The following is a 25,588-nucleotide window of genomic DNA, read 5'->3' as shown; positions in this document are numbered from 1 at the left end:
ATCCAGGCTCTGAAAAATCCACCACCAGAAGAGTCCAAAGCTGTTTGAATCTTGACATCTATGGTGGAAAAAGAGCATTCAGCCTGAAAGCACAAGTATTTGGCTTGCCCAGGCTGGCCAATCGTCCTCTCCCGTTTAATTTTCTAGGACAGGTTGAAGATAAAAGGGAGAATCTAACCTGTAAGCATGCAGATAGGGTCCAGTCCAGTTTCTGGATTACTTTTACCTACAGGCCAATGCTCTTTCACCGGAAACAAGGGCCTTGCAAAAAGACACTGCCCGAACGGCTTCCTTAAGTCCTGGACCAAGACACTTCCAGTATTCTTAATCAGTGACTGGGTTACAAATGAAGTTCCCCTTTAGCCTCATGATGCCAGGTCCAGCAGAGGAAACGCAGGCCAAAAAATAAGGTAGAATCCACTCTGGATTATAGGCAAGAGAAGATCAAGCAGCGTGTGCCAGTCGCAGATTGTTTACGGGAGCCCAGGTAAGCTACCACAGACAAGGTTCTATGGCAGGAAACAGTTGGTCAAACAATCACCTTCAGCCACCTTTATTTCTGGTGCAGATTCCAAGAGCCTCGAGGGGGGAGGTTGGCTTCCCGTCCCCTAGGACATTTCATCTCTCTGGTCCAGTGAGCGTTCCTGGCAGATGTGCATAAAGACTGCCCAATCAGAAGCTCAAGGACCTCAAAGCGCCCGAACAGGGACTTGAACCCTGGACCCTCAGATTAAAAGTCTGATGCTCTACCGACTGAGCTATCCGGGCTCTGAAAAATCCACCACCAGAAGAGTCCAAAGCTGTTTGAATCTTGACATCTATGGTGGAAAAAGAGCATTCAGCCTGAAAGCACAAGTATTTGGCTTGCCCAGGCTGGCCAATCGTCCTCTCCCGTTTCATTTTCTGGGACAGGTTGAAGATAAAAGGGAGAATCTAACCTGTAAGCATGCAGATAGGGTCCAGTCCAGTTTCTGGCTTACTTTTACCTACAGGCCAATGCTCTTTCACCGGAAACAAGGGCCTTGCAAAAAGACACTGCCCGAACGGCTTCCTTAAGTCCTGGACCAAGACACTTCCAGTATTCTTAATCAGTGACTGGGTTACAAATGAAGTTCCCCTTTAGCCTCATGATGCCAGGTCCAGCAGAGGAAATGCAGGCCAAAAAATAAGGTAGAATCCACTCTGGATTATAGGCAAGAGAAGATCAAGCAGCGTGTGCCAGTCGCAGATTGTTTACGGGAGCCCAGGTAAGCTACCACAGACAAGGTTCTATGGCAGGAAACAGTTGGTCAAACAATCACCTTCAGCCACCTTTATTTCTGGTGCAGATTCCAAGAGCCTCGAGGGGGGAGGTTGGCTTCCCGTCCCCTAGGACATTTCATCTCTCTGGTCCAGTGAGCGTTCCTGGCAGATGTGCATAAAGACTGCCCAATCAGAAGCTCAAGGACCTCAAAGCGCCCGAACAGGGACTTGAACCCTGGACCCTCAGATTAAAAGTCTGATGCTCTACCGACTGAGCTATCCGGGCTCTGAAAAATCCACCACCAGAAGAGTCCAAAGCTGTTTGAATCTTGACATCTATGGTGGAAAAAGAGCATTCAGCCTGAAAGCACAAGTATTTGGCTTGCCCAGGCTGGCCAATCGTCCTCTCCCGTTTCATTTTCTGGGACAGGTTGAAGATAAAAGGGAGAATCTAACCTGTAAGCATGCAGATAGGGTCCAGTCCAGTTTCTGGCTTACTTTTACCTACAGGCCAATGCTCTTTCACCGGAAACAAGGGCCTTGCAAAAAGACACTGCCCGAACGGCTTCCTTAAGTCCTGGACCAAGACACTTCCAGTATTCTTAATCAGTGACTGGGTTACAAATGAAGTTCCCCTTTAGCCTCATGATGCCAGGTCCAGCAGAGGAAATGCAGGCCAAAAAATAAGGTAGAATCCACTCTGGATTATAGGCAAGAGAAGATCAAGCAGCGTGTGCCAGTCGCAGATTGTTTACGGGAGCCCAGGTAAGCTACCACAGACAAGGTTCTATGGCAGGAAACAGTTGGTCAAACAATCACCTTCAGCCACCTTTATTTCTGGTGCAGATTCCAAGAGCCTCGAGGGGGGAGGTTGGCTTCCCGTCCCCTAGGACATTTCATCTCTCTGGTCCAGTGAGCGTTCCTGGCAGATGTGCATAAAGACTGCCCAATCAGAAGCTCAAGGACCTCAAAGCGCCCGAACAGGGACTTGAACCCTGGACCCTCAGATTAAAAGTCTGATGCTCTACCGACTGAGCTATCCAGGCTCTGAAAAATCCACCACCAGAAGAGTCCAAAGCTGTTTGAATCTTGACATCTATGGTGGAAAAAGAGCATTCAGCCTGAAAGCACAAGTATTTGGCTTGCCCAGGCTGGCCAATCGTCCTCTCCCGTTTCATTTTCTAGGACAGGTTGAAGATAAAAGGGAGAATCTAACCTGTAAGCATGCAGATAGGGTCCAGTCCAGTTTCTGGCTTACTTTTACCTACAGGCCAATGCTCTTTCACCGGAAACAAGGGCCTTGCAAAAAGACACTGCCCGAACGGCTTCCTTAAGTCCTGGACCAAGACACTTCCAGTATTCTTAATCAGTGACTGGGTTACAAATGAAGTTCCCCTTTAGCCTCATGATGCCAGGTCCAGCAGAGGAAACGCAGGCCAAAAAATAAGGTAGAATCCACTCTGGATTATAGGCAAGAGAAGATCAAGCAGCGTGTGCCAGTCGCAGATTGTTTACGGGAGCCCAGGTAAGCTACCACAGACAAGGTTCTATGGCAGGAAACAGTTGGTCAAACAATCACCTTCAGCCACCTTTATTTCTGGTGCAGATTCCAAGAGCCTCGAGGGGGGAGGTTGGCTTCCCGTCCCCTAGGACATTTCATCTCTCTGGTCCAGTGAGCGTTCCTGGCAGATGTGCATAAAGACTGCCCAATCAGAAGCTCAAGGACCTCAAAGCGCCCGAACAGGGACTTGAACCCTGGACCCTCAGATTAAAAGTCTGATGCTCTACCGACTGAGCTATCCGGGCTCTGAAAAATCCACCACCAGAAGAGTCCAAAGCTGTTTGAATCTTGACATCTATGGTGGAAAAAGAGCATTCAGCCTGAAAGCACAAGTATTTGGCTTGCCCAGGCTGGCCAATCGTCCTCTCCCGTTTCATTTTCTGGGACAGGTTGAAGATAAAAGGGAGAATCTAACCTGTAAGCATGCAGATAGGGTCCAGTCCAGTTTCTGGCTTACTTTTACCTACAGGCCAATGCTCTTTCACCGGAAACAAGGGCCTTGCAAAAAGACACTGCCCGAACGGCTTCCTTAAGTCCTGGACCAAGACACTTCCAGTATTCTTAATCAGTGACTGGGTTACAAATGAAGTTCCCCTTTAGCCTCATGATGCCAGGTCCAGCAGAGGAAACGCAGGCCAAAAAATAAGGTAGAATCCACTCTGGATTATAGGCAAGAGAAGATCAAGCAGCGTGTGCCAGTCGCAGATTGTTTACGGGAGCCCAGGTAAGCTACCACAGACAAGGTTCTATGGCAGGAAACAGTTGGTCAAACAATCACCTTCAGCCACCTTTATTTCTGGTGCAGATTCCAAGAGCCTCGAGGGGGGAGGTTGGCTTCCCGTCCCCTAGGACATTTCATCTCTTTGGTCCAGTGAGCGTTCCTGGCAGATGTGCATAAAGACTGCCCAATCAGAAGCTCAAGGACCTCAAAGCGCCCGAACAGGGACTTGAACCCTGGACCCTCAGATTAAACGTCTGATGCTCTACCGACTGAGCTATCCAGGCTCTGAAAAATCCACCACCAGAAGAGTCCAAAGCTGTTTGAATCTTGACATCTATGGTGGAAAAAGAGCATTCAGCCTGAAAGCACAAGTATTTGGCTTGCCCAGGCTGGCCAATCGTCCTCTCCCGTTTAATTTTCTAGGACAGGTTGAAGATAAAAGGGAGAATCTAACCTGTAAGCATGCAGATAGGGTCCAGTCCAGTTTCTGGATTACTTTTACCTACAGGCCAATGCTCTTTCACCGGAAACAAGGGCCTTGCAAAAAGACACTGCCCGAACGGCTTCCTTAAGTCCTGGACCAAGACACTTCCAGTATTCTTAATCAGTGACTGGGTTACAAATGAAGTTCCCCTTTAGCCTCATGATGCCAGGTCCAGCAGAGGAAACGCAGGCCAAAAAATAAGGTAGAATCCACTCTGGATTATAGGCAAGAGAAGATCAAGCAGCGTGTGCCAGTCGCAGATTGTTTACGGGAGCCCAGGTAAGCTACCACAGACAAGGTTCTATGGCAGGAAACAGTTGGTCAAACAATCACCTTCAGCCACCTTTATTTCTGGTGCAGATTCCAAGAGCCTCGAGGGGGGAGGTTGGCTTCCCGTCCCCTAGGACATTTCATCTCTCTGGTCCAGTGAGCGTTCCTGGCAGATGTGCATAAAGACTGCCCAATCAGAAGCTCAAGGACCTCAAAGCGCCCGAACAGGGACTTGAACCCTGGACCCTCAGATTAAAAGTCTGATGCTCTACCGACTGAGCTATCCGGGCTCTGAAAAATCCACCACCAGAAGAGTCCAAAGCTGTTTGAATCTTGACATCTATGGTGGAAAAAGAGCATTCAGCCTGAAAGCACAAGTATTTGGCTTGCCCAGGCTGGCCAATCGTCCTCTCCCGTTTCATTTTCTGGGACAGGTTGAAGATAAAAGGGAGAATCTAACCTGTAAGCATGCAGATAGGGTCCAGTCCAGTTTCTGGCTTACTTTTACCTACAGGCCAATGCTCTTTCACCGGAAACAAGGGCCTTGCAAAAAGACACTGCCCGAACGGCTTCCTTAAGTCCTGGACCAAGACACTTCCAGTATTCTTAATCAGTGACTGGGTTACAAATGAAGTTCCCCTTTAGCCTCATGATGCCAGGTCCAGCAGAGGAAATGCAGGCCAAAAAATAAGGTAGAATCCACTCTGGATTATAGGCAAGAGAAGATCAAGCAGCGTGTGCCAGTCGCAGATTGTTTACGGGAGCCCAGGTAAGCTACCACAGACAAGGTTCTATGGCAGGAAACAGTTGGTCAAACAATCACCTTCAGCCACCTTTATTTCTGGTGCAGATTCCAAGAGCCTCGAGGGGGGAGGTTGGCTTCCCGTCCCCTAGGACATTTCATCTCTCTGGTCCAGTGAGCGTTCCTGGCAGATGTGCATAAAGACTGCCCAATCAGAAGCTCAAGGACCTCAAAGCGCCCGAACAGGGACTTGAACCCTGGACCCTCAGATTAAAAGTCTGATGCTCTACCGACTGAGCTATCCGGGCTCTGAAAAATCCACCACCAGAAGAGTCCAAAGCTGTTTGAATCTTGACATCTATGGTGGAAAAAGAGCATTCAGCCTGAAAGCACAAGTATTTGGCTTGCCCAGGCTGGCCAATCGTCCTCTCCCGTTTCATTTTCTGGGACAGGTTGAAGATAAAAGGGAGAATCTAACCTGTAAGCATGCAGATAGGGTCCAGTCCAGTTTCTGGCTTACTTTTACCTACAGGCCAATGCTCTTTCACCGGAAACAAGGGCCTTGCAAAAAGACACTGCCCGAACGGCTTCCTTAAGTCCTGGACCAAGACACTTCCAGTATTCTTAATCAGTGACTGGGTTACAAATGAAGTTCCCCTTTAGCCTCATGATGCCAGGTCCAGCAGAGGAAATGCAGGCCAAAAAATAAGGTAGAATCCACTCTGGATTATAGGCAAGAGAAGATCAAGCAGCGTGTGCCAGTCGCAGATTGTTTACGGGAGCCCAGGTAAGCTACCACAGACAAGGTTCTATGGCAGGAAACAGTTGGTCAAACAATCACCTTCAGCCACCTTTATTTCTGGTGCAGATTCCAAGAGCCTCGAGGGGGGAGGTTGGCTTCCCGTCCCCTAGGACATTTCATCTCTCTGGTCCAGTGAGCGTTCCTGGCAGATGTGCATAAAGACTGCCCAATCAGAAGCTCAAGGACCTCAAAGCGCCCGAACAGGGACTTGAACCCTGGACCCTCAGATTAAAAGTCTGATGCTCTACCGACTGAGCTATCCAGGCTCTGAAAAATCCACCACCAGAAGAGTCCAAAGCTGTTTGAATCTTGACATCTATGGTGGAAAAAGAGCATTCAGCCTGAAAGCACAAGTATTTGGCTTGCCCAGGCTGGCCAATCGTCCTCTCCCGTTTCATTTTCTAGGACAGGTTGAAGATAAAAGGGAGAATCTAACCTGTAAGCATGCAGATAGGGTCCAGTCCAGTTTCTGGCTTACTTTTACCTACAGGCCAATGCTCTTTCACCGGAAACAAGGGCCTTGCAAAAAGACACTGCCCGAACGGCTTCCTTAAGTCCTGGACCAAGACACTTCCAGTATTCTTAATCAGTGACTGGGTTACAAATGAAGTTCCCCTTTAGCCTCATGATGCCAGGTCCAGCAGAGGAAACGCAGGCCAAAAAATAAGGTAGAATCCACTCTGGATTATAGGCAAGAGAAGATCAAGCAGCGTGTGCCAGTCGCAGATTGTTTACGGGAGCCCAGGTAAGCTACCACAGACAAGGTTCTATGGCAGGAAACAGTTGGTCAAACAATCACCTTCAGCCACCTTTATTTCTGGTGCAGATTCCAAGAGCCTCGAGGGGGGAGGTTGGCTTCCCGTCCCCTAGGACATTTCATCTCTCTGGTCCAGTGAGCGTTCCTGGCAGATGTGCATAAAGACTGCCCAATCAGAAGCTCAAGGACCTCAAAGCGCCCGAACAGGGACTTGAACCCTGGACCCTCAGATTAAAAGTCTGATGCTCTACCGACTGAGCTATCCGGGCTCTGAAAAATCCACCACCAGAAGAGTCCAAAGCTGTTTGAATCTTGACATCTATGGTGGAAAAAGAGCATTCAGCCTGAAAGCACAAGTATTTGGCTTGCCCAGGCTGGCCAATCGTCCTCTCCCGTTTCATTTTCTGGGACAGGTTGAAGATAAAAGGGAGAATCTAACCTGTAAGCATGCAGATAGGGTCCAGTCCAGTTTCTGGCTTACTTTTACCTACAGGCCAATGCTCTTTCACCGGAAACAAGGGCCTTGCAAAAAGACACTGCCCGAACGGCTTCCTTAAGTCCTGGACCAAGACACTTCCAGTATTCTTAATCAGTGACTGGGTTACAAATGAAGTTCCCCTTTAGCCTCATGATGCCAGGTCCAGCAGAGGAAACGCAGGCCAAAAAATAAGGTAGAATCCACTCTGGATTATAGGCAAGAGAAGATCAAGCAGCGTGTGCCAGTCGCAGATTGTTTACGGGAGCCCAGGTAAGCTACCACAGACAAGGTTCTATGGCAGGAAACAGTTGGTCAAACAATCACCTTCAGCCACCTTTATTTCTGGTGCAGATTCCAAGAGCCTCGAGGGGGGAGGTTGGCTTCCCGTCCCCTAGGACATTTCATCTCTTTGGTCCAGTGAGCGTTCCTGGCAGATGTGCATAAAGACTGCCCAATCAGAAGCTCAAGGACCTCAAAGCGCCCGAACAGGGACTTGAACCCTGGACCCTCAGATTAAACGTCTGATGCTCTACCGACTGAGCTATCCAGGCTCTGAAAAATCCACCACCAGAAGAGTCCAAAGCTGTTTGAATCTTGACATCTATGGTGGAAAAAGAGCATTCAGCCTGAAAGCACAAGTATTTGGCTTGCCCAGGCTGGCCAATCGTCCTCTCCCGTTTAATTTTCTAGGACAGGTTGAAGATAAAAGGGAGAATCTAACCTGTAAGCATGCAGATAGGGTCCAGTCCAGTTTCTGGATTACTTTTACCTACAGGCCAATGCTCTTTCACCGGAAACAAGGGCCTTGCAAAAAGACACTGCCCGAACGGCTTCCTTAAGTCCTGGACCAAGACACTTCCAGTATTCTTAATCAGTGACTGGGTTACAAATGAAGTTCCCCTTTAGCCTCATGATGCCAGGTCCAGCAGAGGAAACGCAGGCCAAAAAATAAGGTAGAATCCACTCTGGATTATAGGCAAGAGAAGATCAAGCAGCGTGTGCCAGTCGCAGATTGTTTACGGGAGCCCAGGTAAGCTACCACAGACAAGGTTCTATGGCAGGAAACAGTTGGTCAAACAATCACCTTCAGCCACCTTTATTTCTGGTGCAGATTCCAAGAGCCTCGAGGGGGGAGGTTGGCTTCCCGTCCCCTAGGACATTTCATCTCTCTGGTCCAGTGAGCGTTCCTGGCAGATGTGCATAAAGACTGCCCAATCAGAAGCTCAAGGACCTCAAAGCGCCCGAACAGGGACTTGAACCCTGGACCCTCAGATTAAAAGTCTGATGCTCTACCGACTGAGCTATCCGGGCTCTGAAAAATCCACCACCAGAAGAGTCCAAAGCTGTTTGAATCTTGACATCTATGGTGGAAAAAGAGCATTCAGCCTGAAAGCACAAGTATTTGGCTTGCCCAGGCTGGCCAATCGTCCTCTCCCGTTTCATTTTCTGGGACAGGTTGAAGATAAAAGGGAGAATCTAACCTGTAAGCATGCAGATAGGGTCCAGTCCAGTTTCTGGCTTACTTTTACCTACAGGCCAATGCTCTTTCACCGGAAACAAGGGCCTTGCAAAAAGACACTGCCCGAACGGCTTCCTTAAGTCCTGGACCAAGACACTTCCAGTATTCTTAATCAGTGACTGGGTTACAAATGAAGTTCCCCTTTAGCCTCATGATGCCAGGTCCAGCAGAGGAAATGCAGGCCAAAAAATAAGGTAGAATCCACTCTGGATTATAGGCAAGAGAAGATCAAGCAGCGTGTGCCAGTCGCAGATTGTTTACGGGAGCCCAGGTAAGCTACCACAGACAAGGTTCTATGGCAGGAAACAGTTGGTCAAACAATCACCTTCAGCCACCTTTATTTCTGGTGCAGATTCCAAGAGCCTCGAGGGGGGAGGTTGGCTTCCCGTCCCCTAGGACATTTCATCTCTCTGGTCCAGTGAGCGTTCCTGGCAGATGTGCATAAAGACTGCCCAATCAGAAGCTCAAGGACCTCAAAGCGCCCGAACAGGGACTTGAACCCTGGACCCTCAGATTAAAAGTCTGATGCTCTACCGACTGAGCTATCCGGGCTCTGAAAAATCCACCACCAGAAGAGTCCAAAGCTGTTTGAATCTTGACATCTATGGTGGAAAAAGAGCATTCAGCCTGAAAGCACAAGTATTTGGCTTGCCCAGGCTGGCCAATCGTCCTCTCCCGTTTCATTTTCTGGGACAGGTTGAAGATAAAAGGGAGAATCTAACCTGTAAGCATGCAGATAGGGTCCAGTCCAGTTTCTGGCTTACTTTTACCTACAGGCCAATGCTCTTTCACCGGAAACAAGGGCCTTGCAAAAAGACACTGCCCGAACGGCTTCCTTAAGTCCTGGACCAAGACACTTCCAGTATTCTTAATCAGTGACTGGGTTACAAATGAAGTTCCCCTTTAGCCTCATGATGCCAGGTCCAGCAGAGGAAATGCAGGCCAAAAAATAAGGTAGAATCCACTCTGGATTATAGGCAAGAGAAGATCAAGCAGCGTGTGCCAGTCGCAGATTGTTTACGGGAGCCCAGGTAAGCTACCACAGACAAGGTTCTATGGCAGGAAACAGTTGGTCAAACAATCACCTTCAGCCACCTTTATTTCTGGTGCAGATTCCAAGAGCCTCGAGGGGGGAGGTTGGCTTCCCGTCCCCTAGGACATTTCATCTCTCTGGTCCAGTGAGCGTTCCTGGCAGATGTGCATAAAGACTGCCCAATCAGAAGCTCAAGGACCTCAAAGCGCCCGAACAGGGACTTGAACCCTGGACCCTCAGATTAAAAGTCTGATGCTCTACCGACTGAGCTATCCAGGCTCTGAAAAATCCACCACCAGAAGAGTCCAAAGCTGTTTGAATCTTGACATCTATGGTGGAAAAAGAGCATTCAGCCTGAAAGCACAAGTATTTGGCTTGCCCAGGCTGGCCAATCGTCCTCTCCCGTTTCATTTTCTAGGACAGGTTGAAGATAAAAGGGAGAATCTAACCTGTAAGCATGCAGATAGGGTCCAGTCCAGTTTCTGGCTTACTTTTACCTACAGGCCAATGCTCTTTCACCGGAAACAAGGGCCTTGCAAAAAGACACTGCCCGAACGGCTTCCTTAAGTCCTGGACCAAGACACTTCCAGTATTCTTAATCAGTGACTGGGTTACAAATGAAGTTCCCCTTTAGCCTCATGATGCCAGGTCCAGCAGAGGAAACGCAGGCCAAAAAATAAGGTAGAATCCACTCTGGATTATAGGCAAGAGAAGATCAAGCAGCGTGTGCCAGTCGCAGATTGTTTACGGGAGCCCAGGTAAGCTACCACAGACAAGGTTCTATGGCAGGAAACAGTTGGTCAAACAATCACCTTCAGCCACCTTTATTTCTGGTGCAGATTCCAAGAGCCTCGAGGGGGGAGGTTGGCTTCCCGTCCCCTAGGACATTTCATCTCTCTGGTCCAGTGAGCGTTCCTGGCAGATGTGCATAAAGACTGCCCAATCAGAAGCTCAAGGACCTCAAAGCGCCCGAACAGGGACTTGAACCCTGGACCCTCAGATTAAAAGTCTGATGCTCTACCGACTGAGCTATCCGGGCTCTGAAAAATCCACCACCAGAAGAGTCCAAAGCTGTTTGAATCTTGACATCTATGGTGGAAAAAGAGCATTCAGCCTGAAAGCACAAGTATTTGGCTTGCCCAGGCTGGCCAATCGTCCTCTCCCGTTTCATTTTCTAGGACAGGTTGAAGATAAAAGGGAGAATCTAACCTGTAAGCATGCAGATAGGGTCCAGTCCAGTTTCTGGATTACTTTTACCTACAGGCCAATGCTCTTTCACCGGAAACAAGGGCCTTGCAAAAAGACACTGCCCGAACGGCTTCCTTAAGTCCTGGACCAAGACACTTCCAGTATTCTTAATCAGTGACTGGGTTACAAATGAAGTTCCCCTTTAGCCTCATGATGCCAGGTCCAGCAGAGGAAACGCAGGCCAAAAAATAAGGTAGAATCCACTCTGGATTATAGGCAAGAGAAGATCAAGCAGCGTGTGCCAGTCGCAGATTGTTTACGGGAGCCCAGGTAAGCTACCACAGACAAGGTTCTATGGCAGGAAACAGTTGGTCAAACAATCACCTTCAGCCACCTTTATTTCTGGTGCAGATTCCAAGAGCCTCGAGGGGGGAGGTTGGCTTCCCGTCCCCTAGGACATTTCATCTCTCTGGTCCAGTGAGCGTTCCTGGCAGATGTGCATAAAGACTACCCAATCAGAAGCTCAAGGACCTCAAAGCGCCCAAACAGGGACTTGAACCCTGGACCCTCAGATTAAAAGTCTGATGCTCTACCGACTGAGCTATCCGGGCTCTGAAAAATCCACCACCAGAAGAGTCCAAAGCTGTTTGAATCTTGACATTTATGGTGGAAAAAGAGCATTCAGCCTGAAAGCACAAGTATTTGGCTTGCCCAGGCTGGCCAATCGTCCTCTCCCGTTTAATTTTCTAGGACAGGTTGAAGATAAAAGGGAGAATCTAACCTGTAAGCATGCAGATAGGGTCCAGTCCAGTTTCTGGATTACTTTTACCTACAGGCCAATGCTCTTTCACCGGAAACAAGGGCCTTGCAAAAAGACACTGCCCGAACGGCTTCCTTAAGTCCTGGACCAAGACACTTCCAGTATTCTTAATCAGTGACTGGGTTACAAATGAAGTTCCCCTTTAGCCTCATGATGCCAGGTCCAGCAGTGGAAACGCAGGCCAAAAAATAAGGTAGAATCCACTCTGGATTATAGGCAAGAGAAGATCAAGCAGCGTGTTCCAGTCGCAGATTGTTTACGGGAGCCCAAGTAAGCTACCACAGACAAGGTTCTATGGCAGGAAACAGTTGGTCAAACAATCACCTTCAGCCACCTTTATTTCTGGTGCAGATTCCAAGAGCCTCGAGGGGGGAGGTTGGCTTCCCGTCCCCTAGGACATTTCATCTCTCTGGTCCAGTGAGCGTTCCTGGCAGATGTGCATAAAGACTGCCCAATCAGAAGCTCAAGGACCTCAAAGCGCCCAAACAGGGACTTGAACCCTGGACCCTCAGATTAAAAGTCTGATGCTCTACCGACTGAGCTATCCAGGCTCTGAAAAACCCACCACCAGAAGAGTCCAAAGCTGTTTGAATCTTGACATCTATGGTGGAAAAAGAGCATTCAGCCTGAAAGCACAAGTATTTGGCTTGCCCAGGCTGGCCAATCGTCCTCTCCCGTTTAATTTTCTAGGACAGGTTGAAGATAAAAGGGAGAATCTAACCTGTAAGCATGCAGATAGGGTCCAGTCCAGTTTCTGGCTTACTTTTACCTACAGGCCAATGCTCTTTCACCGGAAACAAGGGCCTTGCAAAAAGACACTGCCCGAACGGCTTCCTTAAGTCCTGGACCAAGACACTTCCAGTATTCTTAATCAGTGACTGGGTTACAAATGAAGTTCCCCTTTAGCCTCATGATGCCAGGTCCAGCAGAGGAAACGCAGGCCAAAAAATAAGGTAGAATCCACTCTGGATTATAGGCAAGAGAAGATCAGGCAGCGTGTGCCAGTCGCAGATTGTTTACGGGAGCCCAGGTAAGCTACCACAGACAAGGTTCTATGGCAGGAAACAGTTGGTCAAACAATCACCTTCAGCCACCTTTATTTCTGGTGCAGATTCCAAGAGCCTCGAGGGGGGAGGTTGGCTTCCCGTCCCCTAGGACATTTCATCTCTCTGGTCCAGTGAGCGTTCCTGGCAGATGTGCATAAAGACTGCCCAATCAGAAGCTCAAGGACCTCAAAGCGCCCGAACAGTGACTTGAACCCTGGACCCTCAGATTAAAATTCTGATGCTCTACCGACTGAGCTATCCGGGCTCTGAAAAATCTACCACCAGAAGAGTCCAAAGCTGTTTGAATCTTGACATCTATGGTGGAAAAAGAGCATTCAGCCTGAAAGCACAAGTATTTGGCTTGCCCAGGCTGGCCAATCGTCCTCTCCCGTTTAATTTTCTAGGACAGGTTGAAGATAAAAGGGAGAATCTAACCTGTAAGCATGCAGATAGGGTCCAGTCCAGTTTCTGGCTTACTTTTACCTACAGGCCAATGCTCTTTCACCGGAAACAAGGGCCTTGCAAAAAGACACTGCCCGAACGGCTTCCTTAAGTCCTGGACCAAGACACTTCCAGTATTCTTAATCAGTGACTGGGTTACAAATGAAGTTCCCCTTTAGCCTCATGATGCCAGGTCCAGCAGAGGAAACGCAGGCCAAAAAATAAGGTAGAATCCACTCTGGATTATAGGCAAGAGAAGATCAAGCAGCGTGTGCCAGTCGCAGATTGTTTACGGGAGCCCAGGTAAGCTACCACAGACAAGGTTCTATGGCAAGAAACAGTTGGTCAAACAATCACCTTCAGCCACCTTTATTTCTGGTGCAGATTCCAAGAGCCTCGAGGGGGGAGGTTGGCTTCCCGTCCCCTAGGACATTTCATCTCTCTGGTCCAGTGAGCGTTCCTGGCAGATGTGCATAAAGACTACCCAATCAGAAGCTCAAGGACCTCAAAGCGCCCAAACAGGGACTTGAACCCTGGACCCTCAGATTAAAAGTCTGATGCTCTACCGACTGAGCTATCCGGGCTCTGAAAAATCCACCACCAGAAGAGTCCAAAGCTGTTTGAATCTTGACATTTATGGTGGAAAAAGAGCATTCAGCCTGAAAGCACAAGTATTTGGCTTGCCCAGGCTGGCCAATCGTCCTCTCCCGTTTCATTTTCTAGGACAGGTTGAAGATAAAAGGGAGAATCTAACCTGTAAGCATGCAGATAGGGTCCAGTCCAGTTTCTGGCTTACTTTTACCTACAGGCCAATGCTCTTTCACCGGAAACAAGGGCCTTGCAAAAAGACACTGCCCGAACGGCTTCCTTAAGTCCTGGACCAAGACACTTCCAGTATTCTTAATCAGTGACTGGGTTACAAATGAAGTTCCCCTTTAGCCTCATGATGCCAGGTCCAGCAGTGGAAACGCAGGCCAAAAAATAAGGTAGAATCCACTCTGGATTATAGGCAAGAGAAGATCAAGCAGCGTGTTCCAGTCGCAGATTGTTTACGGGAGCCCAAGTAAGCTACGCCCAGGTAAGCTACCACAGACAAGGTTCTATGGCAGGAAACAGTTGGTCAAACAATCACCTTCAGCCACCTTTATTTCTGGTGCAGATTCCAAGAGCCTCGAGGGGGGAGGTTGGCTTCCCGTCCCCTAGGACATTTCATCTCTCTGGTCCAGTGAGCGTTCCTGGCAGATGTGCATAAAGACTGCCCAATCAGAAGCTCAAGGACCTCAAAGCGCCCAAACAGGGACTTCAACCCTGGACCCTCAGATTAAAAGTCTGATGCTCTACCGACTGAGCTATCCGGGCTCTGAAAAACCCACCACCAGAAGAGTCCAAAGCTGTTTGAATCTTGACATCTATGGTGGAAAAAGAGCATTCAGCCTGAAAGCACAAGTATTTGGCTTGCCCAGGCTGGCCAATCGTCCTCTCCCGTTTAATTTTCTATGACAGGTTGAAGATAAAAGGGAGAATCTAACCTGTAAGCATGCAGATAGGGTCCAGTCCAGTTTCTGGCTTACTTTTACCTACAGGCCAATGCTCTTTCACCGGAAACAAGGGCCTTGCAAAAAGACACTGCCCGAACGGCTTCCTTAAGTCCTGGACCAAGACACTTCCAGTATTCTTAATCAGTGACTGGGTTACAAATGAAGTTCCCCTTTAGCCTCATGATGCCAGGTCCAGCAGAGGAAACGCAGGCCAAAAAATAAGGTAGAATCCACTCTGGATTATAGGCAAGAGAAGATCAAGCAGCGTGTGCCAGTCGCAGATTGTTTACGGGAGCCCAGGTAAGCTACCACAGACAAGGTTCTATGGCAGGAAACAGTTGGTCAAACAATCACCTTCAGCCACCTTTATTTCTGGTGCAGATTCCAAGAGCCTCGAGGGAGGAGGTTGGCTTCCCGTCCCCTAGGACATTTCATCTCTCTGGTCCAGTGAGCGTTCCTGGCAGATGTGCATAAAGACTGCCCAATCAGAAGCTCAAGGACCTCAAAGCGCCCGAACAGGGACTTGAACCCTGGACCCTCAGATTAAAAGTCTGATGCTCTACCGACTGAGCTATCCGGGCTCTGAAAAACCCACCACCAGAAGAGTCCAAAGCTGTTTGAATCTTGACATCTATGGTGGAAAAAGAGCATTCAGCCTGAAAGCACAAGTATTTGGCTTGCCCAGGCTGGCCAATCGTCCTCTCCCGTTTAATTTTCTAGGACAGGTTGAAGATAAAAGGGAGAATCTAACCTGTAAGCATGCAGATAGGGTCCAGTCCAGTTTCTGGCTTACTTTTACCTACAGGCCAATGCTCTTTCACCGGAAACAAGGGCCTTGCAAAAAGACACTGCCCGAACGGCTTCCTTAAGTCCTGGACCAAGACACTTCCAGTATTCTTAATCAGTGACTGGGTTACAAATGAAGTTCCCCTTTAGCCTCATGATGCCAGGTCCAGCAGAGGAAACGCAGGCCAAAAAATAAGGTAGAATCCACTCTGGATTATAGGCAAGAGAAGATCAAGCAGCGTGTGCCAGTCGCAGATTGTTTACGGGAGCCCAGGTAAGCTACCACAGACAAGGTTCTATGGCAGGAAACAGTTGGTCAAACAATCATCTTCAGCAACCTTTATTTCTGGTGCAGATTCCAAGAGCCTCGAGGGGGGAGGTTGGCTTCCCGTCCCCTAGGACATTTCATCTCTCTGGTCCAGTGAGCGTTCCTGGCAGATGTGCATAAAGACTGCTCAATCAGAAGCTCAAGGACCTCAAAGCGCTGTTGTGAATTCATTAAGAAAAAATAATAATAATACATTTAATGTTTTCTGTCAGAGAGCCTGGTAACATTTAAATCAGCAAACCAAAGGACCACTTTCCCCTCCCATCAGAATTAGGTGACCAATTTATATGACCCCTTGAAAAGATGGGCTGCGACAAACAAAAGTCTCAAGCTGACTCAGACTGGAGCCACGATAACTTTTAAGTCAAGGAAAGTTTAAATAAATAAACCCATTGTATTAGAGAGTGAACAGATATCCTAAAGTCAACCTCAATATGGACTCAGATGTCAATGAGACAATGACTAAACATACGAAATGAAGATCTTCCCAACGAGACAAATAAGACACCTATATTAGAAAGTAAATAGTGGAATGGTATCCTGAAGGCCATTGAAGACACTACAAGAAAACATTGAAAATTGTGTGCATTTTTACATCATAATATACGTATATGAGAAGCCGGGATATGATATCTTACTATAGAGTTCATCTCAAAACCTGCTGTAAGATTCATATACCAGTATCATCCATATTTTTCTAAGCCATTTAAATTCTACATAGGTCACAACTGAGATTATCATTTTAGTATCTAATGATCTAAAGAACTTGGTCACAAAGAAATTATATATGAAAGTATGATTATAAGTAGAAGTGTTTTAGCAACAAATTAGTATTATGAAAAACATATAATCATGATTATAATTGAATAAGAATTTAACCTATGTTTAGATAAACAAATATTGATTGGATACCCAAATTATACATGGATCCATATAGATAATAATTGTATGTGATATTGTTTGTGATATATCTAACCTGTGTCCTTTCTAAACGGACTAAAGAATAACAGATATACATTGATATACATATATATCAACAATTTATGCAAGTGATTATTGAACTTTATGTTAAAGAGTATTTTATATTATGACATAATTTGTGAACACTCAAAATATATTCGTTAGAACATATATAAATAACGAGCGCACATTACAGAAATAGGAAATATTAACTTAAAGAAATAAAACACCAAACACAGGTGAATACACCTGGTGGTGGAAGGTGCTATTACCTTAAAATCACGAGACTCCCGGGAAAGCTAACCATTAAGTCTGTCGGCCAATGAGGGGGGAACACATACCCTCTGGGCAGAACTTAGTATAATTTTATGATCCTTTTGTTTAAAAGGATATTTAAGAAACTAGAAAGATGGAGGAAAAAAAAAGAGGAAAGAAGGAAGCTCTGAGGAGAGCTGGGGGGAGAGAGTCAGGGGGAAGCTTAGGAACCCCCCCTGAGAAGGGACACTGGAAGACATGCATGAATACACATTTTACATTCATGAAGATCCCTGCTCCTTGGAATGTTGAAGCCACGGCAGCCATCTTAAAATTCCTGGTAACTAATACTCCACACTAATAGCCATATTGGAAATGGGTAAATATATGTTTATCATCTATTTTATGTTCTTTTAAATATTGATGTTTTTGAATATTCTATTATTGAAATACTTCTCCCGAATCAATAACCGCCTTTTAGATTTTTCTCTAAATTAAATTTTTCATACATTTCTTTTTGCATAGATGCCAATTTTATTGACAAACAAATGTCTAATTTATTTCACATTGTTAACCACTTACTTACCTGCAGTATAGTAACGGTTGGATGTGTGAAATACAGACATTCTGTTTAATTGTCAATTATCAAAAGGTTATTGATTCTACCGAGAAGTGATAATGGTGATAATTGTGTCCAAGGTACTACTACGCCCAGTTTGAGGGTGTTCCCAGTAATTGTCAAAATGATCAAGTAATGTAATCTGTATTTTAATATTTCATGTAAATATTTGTTTTCTGTCAACCAATAAATGTAACTATTTTGTATGATCACTCGTCTCCGTGAATACGTTTCACATATATAGACTGTGTCATATAGACTGATTCTGTATCTTAAAAATATCTTCGTTAAAAATTACTTAATAAATATTGTGCGGGAAAATGTCCTTAAAAGCACAACATATATAAATGGAGGCACTGCGTGAGATAACGTCGATATTTTGTACAGGATCAATCATAGTTACGGTGGTGACAGAAATAATATTTCGCATGAAATTATTAATTATTAACTTTTAAAAAAAAAAAATATTTTTGCCAAGAAAAATGTCTGGTCAAAGTGAATTTTATTTTGATGGGGATTATCAAGAGTCAGCCCTTAGTGGTAATATGAGTACTCAGACAAAATGGATACAAGAACAGGAAATGTTGGATATAATGTCAAAAAGTAACATGATAAATCATGCCGAAAAAAGTTTGTCTAATGAGAATGGTCTAGAAGCACTCATTGAAGACCTTATAAACCACACCCGTCAATCAATAAAAGACGTAGGGAACGTGGAAGGTCAAAGCGTTGAACTCACAGACAGCTCGTCTGAGACAAAGGAAATAGAAAGGCCTGATCACATGCATTTTGAACCAAGCACTAACCTGATGTATCTTTATAGTGAGTTTAAACGTCAATATACCCAACTAGAGAGTGATATCTTAGAATCCCAGTCCCAGTTAATAGGAGGGGAATGTGAGCTCAAAAAAAAGCTAAAGGAGATTAAAGACAAGGCAGATTATTTTTTCTTTTTTTTTGATGAGGCTATAGCGAAAATGGTGAAATATGAAACAGAACAGTTACAAAATGATGTAATAATGCTGGACGAATTTCACCAATTAAATAAAAAGTATAAACAATCAAAAGAGAAGGAGAGGTTCTTAATTAAAGCAGAACAGATGCACAATAATACAATAATGATGCTGTACAAATGTTATCAATTAAATAAAGAAATAATAAACAATACAAGAGAGGAGAAGGAAAATTTTCTGCAGGAAAACGAGTCTCCTGAAGAAAGTTGCCGAGTAATATGCAGTGGAAATTTAAAAGAAGAAACAAATCAGCTTAGGTCAGGACAGGAATCTCTAATTAAGCAACCAGAAGAATTAAAAGAACAAGGGGAGTTTATGCTTCAGGATAATGCTCAGATGCTTAAACCTGAAAGTATAGAGTCTGACAATACTCCAAAATCTGACTCTCAACCTAAAATTTGGGAGTTACATAATGAAAAAGAATTAGAAAAAGAAACTATATTCTACCCCAAGCCATCTGTAGAGCAAAGGGGGGTAAAAATTGAACCACCACATGAAGTTATGCCTAACCAGTTTTCTTTGGGATCAGAGAAAAATACAGGCACCCCTAAACAGGACGCCACAGAAATAATAAAAATTTTAAAAGATGCTGTCCCGGTGTTTAAGGAAGAGGGATCCATGCACATTATTGACCACATTGAAATCTATGAAAACGCTTTATCAGTTTTAGGCCTAAATGATGACCAATCTAGGATTAATTTCTTACCGTGGGTATTTGAACCCAAACTCCGTCCATTCTGCGAAGCTGTAATAAGTCTGTGGGGTACTGCCTGGCAAACAATTAAAAACATCTGTCATCTAGGATTTGTCCCACATAAAAATGTTAACGCAGCTAGAGTGGATATACACAATATCACACGCACCAGTGATCAAAGCCCCACCAAAGTTATGGCTGTGCTCAAGGGTGCTGTCCACTTAGCAGAAAAGGAGCAAAGTTATAATGAACTTAAGTTTGAACCCATGTTCTTCGAGGCCCCGCCTACCCATATAAAAGTGAATTGGGCGAAAGACTACAAAGGGGGGTGTTCACTGGAGTCTTTGGTAAAAGAGAGTAACAATTTGTACTCTATCCAACAAACTGGTGAAAACAATGGAAGGCCTGAAAGCCCTATAATGAAATTTGTGGATGAATTTTATGTATCTCTTCAATCATTACAGTCCAAAACCAAGAAAAAGAGATACGCTGATATAGTCAGAGGAAAGATGCTACCGAGTTTCCCCAGCGGGAAACCAATGTCCCCACCCATCAGAAGGGGGGAGCAGAGACCACCCTTTAGAGGGGGAGTTAAAAGACCACCTCAGGAGTCTCATCCAAAGGATCCAGACCCAAGGTTTAGGAGAAACTATAGGGTATATCTCCAACGGGTCAGATTTAAAACTAAGGGTAGATACCCTCACCTTTACCGGTGTAATGGACTTCGGGGGCCTACACGGGTAAATAGGGAGAAAATACAGGGTAAGACACCCCAAAATCCCCAGAACAATAGGGAACAACTAAGGCCCAGGCAACTATCCCAGAATCAAGACAATGTTTCTGATGGGGATATGTCTGATAAAACTGAGCCAGTAGTCCCCAGAAAGTACAGAAACCGGGTCCCACGAACCAATTCTGATCAGCCTGTAAGCAATACGGAAACCAAAATAGACAAAATTATGGATATGTTACACGGTTTCATTGCTATATGGAACGTGAATAACACTTCTTCCAGGGACAAATCCTGTGGCCAGCCCAAGGGCCACCGAGCCTTTTAAGCGCCTATGTTAAAATAAATCAGAGGAATGCACTGAATAAAGATATAAGAAGCAGAGGTTTTAACACCATGTTTTTCCCCAGGTTACAGTAATGAGGATCCTGAAATCCCTACCGAGGGATTGTGGTTGTTAGATATTAACTATTCTCCTATTTTTCAGTGGTCACTTCATTCCTCTGACATAAACAGGTCGCTCCAAACAGCCAAATTTCAAGAAGTCCCGAAGACGGTAATTCCAGAGGAAGACCGAATCCTAAAGACATAAATATCAGGAGGCCTAAATGGTTTGATATTTTGGTAAAAGATGAGGAGTCACCCGTATAAGGTAGTTTGATTGCCTCAAATGAGTTGTATTGACACCCCAAAGGGGGAAGATTTTATCTGTTTTATTCCTCCCAAGTAGAAGGTTGACTATGATGTCAAATATTTTGATACTGACAGTAAGTGTCACATGTCAAACTGAAATGTTTTTAATTGTTATTATTCCAGAACCGCTACAATTAAGCTAAAAAAAAAAATGGTTCTGAAGAACATAAGTCAGTCAGAATTGTCTGGTATCCACAGATATTAATAAATGGCCTCATGATAATGAGCCCTGGAGCTTGGTCTCCCATAGCCAATGTGTCATACATTGTCTTGATTTCCAGAGTGTTTAGTTAAAGGACTGATAACATAATGGGAAAGAGGAGGGCTCTGAGGAAGCCCAGGATACCAACTTGACACTGAGATCTCAAACACAGATCATGTTAAAAAAAACTTATATATCTTTTCTCATGGAATCCATTTTCCGTTACAGGACTAAGATGTCCATGAGCCGGTCAACCGAACCGAGAGTCCAACATGTATGAAACATCCAGAGAAGGAAACGTATGGGGGATCCAGGGACCCCACTGATGGCCAGTCTACATGGACGGAACCCACCAGGACGGCCAGGACTAAAGGTGCCCGGAATGGTCCATTTCCTGCCAATCAACGGATGAAGGTCCTGAGATGCACACATCGATCACAAACCCATTTTGTTTTTCAAAGAGTTACACTCATCTGCAAGTGTCTATACCTCTTAATTATATATATCCATAATCCGGATCCATCGTCACAGCTCAACTTACAAGGCCCGAGCGAAGCCATATTTCTTCAACCTGTTGCATTGGTGAAGTCTTTCAAACGACTTCCGGCATTTGAACACTTCACAAGGGGGGCTTTGTTGTGAATTCATTAAGAAAAAATAATAATAATACATTTAATGTTTTCTGTCAGAGAGCCTGGTAACATTTAAATCAGCAAACCAAAGGACCACTTTCCCCTCCCATCAGAATTAGGTGACCAATTTATATGACCCCTTGAAAAGATGGGCTGCGACAAACAAAAGTCTCAAGCTGACTCAGACTGGAGCCACGATAACTTTTAAGTCAAGGAAAGTTTAAATAAATAAACCCATTGTATTAGAGAGTGAACAGATATCCTAAAGTCAACCTCAATATGGACTCAGATGTCAATGAGACAATGACTAAACATACGAAATGAAGATCTTCCCAACGAGACAAATAAGACACCTATATTAGAAAGTAAATAGTGGAATGGTATCCTGAAGGCCATTGAAGACACTACAAGAAAACATTGAAAATTGTGTGCATTTTTACATCATAATATACGTATATGAGAAGCCGGGATATGATATCTTACTATAGAGTTCATCTCAAAACCTGCTGTAAGATTCATATACCAGTATCATCCATATTTTTCTAAGCCATTTAAATTCTACATAGGTCACAACTGAGATTATCATTTTAGTATCTAATGATCTAAAGAACTTGGTCACAAAGAAATTATATATGAAAGTATGATTATAAGTAGAAGTGTTTTAGCAACAAATTAGTATTATGAAAAACATATAATCATGATTATAATTGAATAAGAATTTAACCTATGTTTAGATAAACAAATATTGATTGGATACCCAAATTATACATGGATCCATATAGATAATAATTGTATGTGATATTGTTTGTGATATATCTAACCTGTGTCCTTTCTAAACGGACTAAAGAATAACAGATATACATTGATATACATATATATCAACAATTTATGCAAGTGATTATTGAACTTTATGTTAAAGAGTATTTTATATTATGACATAATTCGTGAACACTCAAAATATATTCGTTAGAACATATATAAATAACGAGCGCACATTACAGAAATAGGAAATATTAACTTAAAGAAATAAAACACCAAACACAGGTGAAGACACCTGGTGGTGGAAGGTGCTATTACCTTAAAATCACGAGACTCCCGGGAAAGCTAACCATTAAGTCTGTCGGCCAATGAGGGGGGAACACATACCCTCTGGGCAGAACTTAGTATAATTTTATGATCCTTTTGTTTAAAAGGATATTTAAGAAACTAGAAAGATGGAGGAAAAAAAAAGAGGAAAGAAGGAAGCTCTGAGGAGAGCTGGGGGGAGAGAGTCAGGGGGAAGCTTAGGAACCCCCCCTGAGAAGGGACACTGGAAGACATGCATGAATACACATTTTACATTCATGAAGATCCCTGCTCCTTGGAATGTTGAAGCCACGGCAGCCATCTTAAAATTCCTGGTAACTAATACTCCACACTAATAGCCATATTGGAAATGGGTAAATATATGTTTATCATCTATTTTATGTTCTTTTAAATATTGATGTTTTTGAATATTCTATTATTGAAATACTTCTCCCGAATCAATAACCGCCTTTTAGATTTTTCTCTAAATTAAATTTTTCATACATTTCTTTTTGCATAGATGCCAATTTTATTGACAAACAAATGTCTAATTTATTTCACATTGTTAACCACTTACTTACCTGCAGTATAGTAACGGTTGGATGTGTGAAATACAGACATTCTGTTTAATTGTCAATTATCAAAAGGTTATTGATTCTACCGAGAAGTGATAATGGTGATAATTGTGTCCAAGGTACTACTACGCCCAGTTTGAGGGTGTTCCCAGTAATTGTCAAAATGATCAAGTAATGTAATCTGTATTTTAATATTTCATGTAAATATTTGTTTTCTGTCAACCAATAAATGTAACTATTTTGTATGATCACTCGTCTCCGTGAATACGTTTCACATATATAGACTGTGTCATATAGACTGATTCTGTATCTTAAAAATATCTTCGTTAAAAATTACTTAATAAATATTGTGCGGGAAAATGTCCTTAAAAGCACAACAGCGCCCAAACAGGGACTTGAACCCTGGACCCTCAGATTAAAAGTCTGATGCTCTACCGACTGAGCTATCCGGGCTCTGAAAAATCCACCACCAGAAGAGTCCAAAGCTGTTTGAATCTTGACATTTATGGTGGAAAAAGAGCATTCAGCCTGAAAGCACAAGTATTTGGCTTGCCCAGGCTGGCCAATCGTCCTCTCCCGTTTAATTTTCTAGGACAGGTTGAAGATAAAAGGGAGAATCTAACCTGTAAGCATGCAGATAGGGTCCAGTCCAGTTTCTGGCTTACTTTTACCTACAGGCCAATGCTCTTTCACCGGAAACAAGGGCCTTGCAAAAAGACACTGCCCGAACGGCTTTCTTAAGTCCTGGACCAAGACACTTCCAGTATTCTTAATCAGTGACTGGGTTACAAATGAAGTTCCCCTTTAGCCTCATGATGCCAGGTCCAGCAGAGGAAACGCAGGCCAAAAAATAAGGTAGAATCCACTCTGGATTATAGGCAAGAGAAGATCAAGCAGCGTGTGCCAGTCGCAGATTGTTTACGGGAGCCCAGGTAAGCTACCACAGACAAGGGTCTATGGCAGGAAACAGTTGGTCAAACAATCACCTTCAGCCACCTTTATTTCTGGTGCAGATTCCAAGAGCCTCGAGGGGGGAGGTTGGCTTCCCGTCCCCTAGGACATTTCATCTCTCTGGTCCAGTGAACGTTCCTGGCAGATGTGCATAAAGACTGCTCAATCAGAAGCTCAAGGACCTCAAAGCGCTGTTGTGAATTCATTAAGAAAAAATAATAATAATACATTTAATGTTTTCTGTCAGAGAGCCTGGTAACATTTAAATCAGCAAACCAAAGGACCACTTTCCCCTCCCATCAGAATTAGGTGACCAATTTATATGACCCCTTGAAAAGATGGGCTGCGACAAACAAAAGTCTCAAGCTGACTCAGACTGGAGCCACGATAACTTTTAAGTCAAGGAAAGTTTAAATAAATAAACCCATTGTATTAGAGAGTGAACAGATATCCTAAAGTCAACCTCAATATGGACTCAGATGTCAATGAGACAATGACTAAACATACGAAATGAAGATCTTCCCAACGAGACAAATAAGACACCTATATTAGAAAGTAAATAGTGGAATGGTATCCTGAAGGCCATTGAAGACACTACAAGAAAACATTGAAAATTGTGTGCATTTTTACATCATAATATACGTATATGAGAAGCCGGGATATGATATCTTACTATAGAGTTCATCTCAAAACCTGCTGTAAGATTCATATACCAGTATCATCCATATTTTTCTAAGCCATTTAAATTCTACATAGGTCACAACTGAGATTATCATTTTAGTATCTAATGATCTAAAGAACTTGGTCACAAAGAAATTATATATGAAAGTATGATTATAAGTAGAAGTGTTTTAGCAACAAATTAGTATTATGAAAAACATATAATCATGATTATAATTGAATAAGAATTTAACCTATGTTTAGATAAACAAATATTGATTGGATACCCAAATTATACATGGATCCATATAGATAATAATTGTATGTGATATTGTTTGTGATATATCTAACCTGTGTCCTTTCTAAACGGACTAAAGAATAAAAGATATACATTGATATACATATATATCAACAATTTATGCAAGTGATTATTGAACTTTATGTTAAAGAGTATTTTATATTATGACATAATTCGTGAACACTCAAAATATATTCGTTAGAACATATATAAATAACGAGCGCACATTACAGAAATAGGAAATATTAACTTAAAGAAATAAAACACCAAACACAGGTGAAGACACCTGGTGGTGGAAGGTGCTATTACCTTAAAATCACGAGACTCCCGGGAAAGCTAACCATTAAGTCTGTCGGCCAATGAGGGGGGAACACATACCCTCTGGGCAGAACTTAGTATAATTTTATGATCCTTTTGTTTAAAAGGATATTTAAGAAACTAGAAAGATGGAGGAAAAAAAAAGAGGAAAGAAGGAAGCTCTGAGG

At 44.0% G+C, this 25,588-nt stretch overlaps 10 non-coding genes across 10 annotated transcripts; all 10 read right to left on the bottom strand.

The window, feature by feature from the left end:
- Positions 1-695: 695 nt before the first annotated feature.
- Positions 696-768, bottom strand: TRNAK-UUU (transfer RNA lysine (anticodon UUU)). Its single transcript has one exon. It is a non-coding gene; the product is annotated as a tRNA-Lys (tRNA).
- Positions 769-1,455: 687 nt separating this feature from the next.
- Positions 1,456-1,528, bottom strand: TRNAK-UUU (transfer RNA lysine (anticodon UUU)). The gene has a single exon. It is a non-coding gene; the product is annotated as a tRNA-Lys (tRNA).
- A 1,447-nt stretch (positions 1,529-2,975) lies between these two features.
- TRNAK-UUU (transfer RNA lysine (anticodon UUU)) lies at positions 2,976-3,048 on the bottom strand. Its single transcript has one exon. It is a non-coding gene; the product is annotated as a tRNA-Lys (tRNA).
- A 1,447-nt stretch (positions 3,049-4,495) lies between these two features.
- On the bottom strand, positions 4,496-4,568 carry TRNAK-UUU (transfer RNA lysine (anticodon UUU)). Its single transcript has one exon. It is a non-coding gene; the product is annotated as a tRNA-Lys (tRNA).
- Positions 4,569-5,255: 687 nt separating this feature from the next.
- On the bottom strand, positions 5,256-5,328 carry TRNAK-UUU (transfer RNA lysine (anticodon UUU)). Its single transcript has one exon. It is a non-coding gene; the product is annotated as a tRNA-Lys (tRNA).
- A 1,447-nt stretch (positions 5,329-6,775) lies between these two features.
- On the bottom strand, positions 6,776-6,848 carry TRNAK-UUU (transfer RNA lysine (anticodon UUU)). The gene has a single exon. It is a non-coding gene; the product is annotated as a tRNA-Lys (tRNA).
- A 1,447-nt stretch (positions 6,849-8,295) lies between these two features.
- On the bottom strand, positions 8,296-8,368 carry TRNAK-UUU (transfer RNA lysine (anticodon UUU)). The gene has a single exon. It is a non-coding gene; the product is annotated as a tRNA-Lys (tRNA).
- A 687-nt stretch (positions 8,369-9,055) lies between these two features.
- On the bottom strand, positions 9,056-9,128 carry TRNAK-UUU (transfer RNA lysine (anticodon UUU)). Its single transcript has one exon. It is a non-coding gene; the product is annotated as a tRNA-Lys (tRNA).
- A 1,447-nt stretch (positions 9,129-10,575) lies between these two features.
- TRNAK-UUU (transfer RNA lysine (anticodon UUU)) lies at positions 10,576-10,648 on the bottom strand. Its single transcript has one exon. It is a non-coding gene; the product is annotated as a tRNA-Lys (tRNA).
- A 4,502-nt stretch (positions 10,649-15,150) lies between these two features.
- On the bottom strand, positions 15,151-15,223 carry TRNAK-UUU (transfer RNA lysine (anticodon UUU)). Its single transcript has one exon. It is a non-coding gene; the product is annotated as a tRNA-Lys (tRNA).
- Positions 15,224-25,588: the final 10,365 nt, after the last annotated feature.

This window comes from Lithobates pipiens, unplaced genomic scaffold (assembly GCF_037356315.1).
Source record: "Lithobates pipiens isolate NorthernLeopardFrog02 unplaced genomic scaffold, aLitPip1_a1.2 Scaffold_8, whole genome shotgun sequence".
Taxonomy (NCBI): domain Eukaryota; kingdom Metazoa; phylum Chordata; class Amphibia; order Anura; family Ranidae; genus Lithobates; species Lithobates pipiens.
This window is presented reverse-complemented; position numbering and strand designations above follow the sequence as displayed.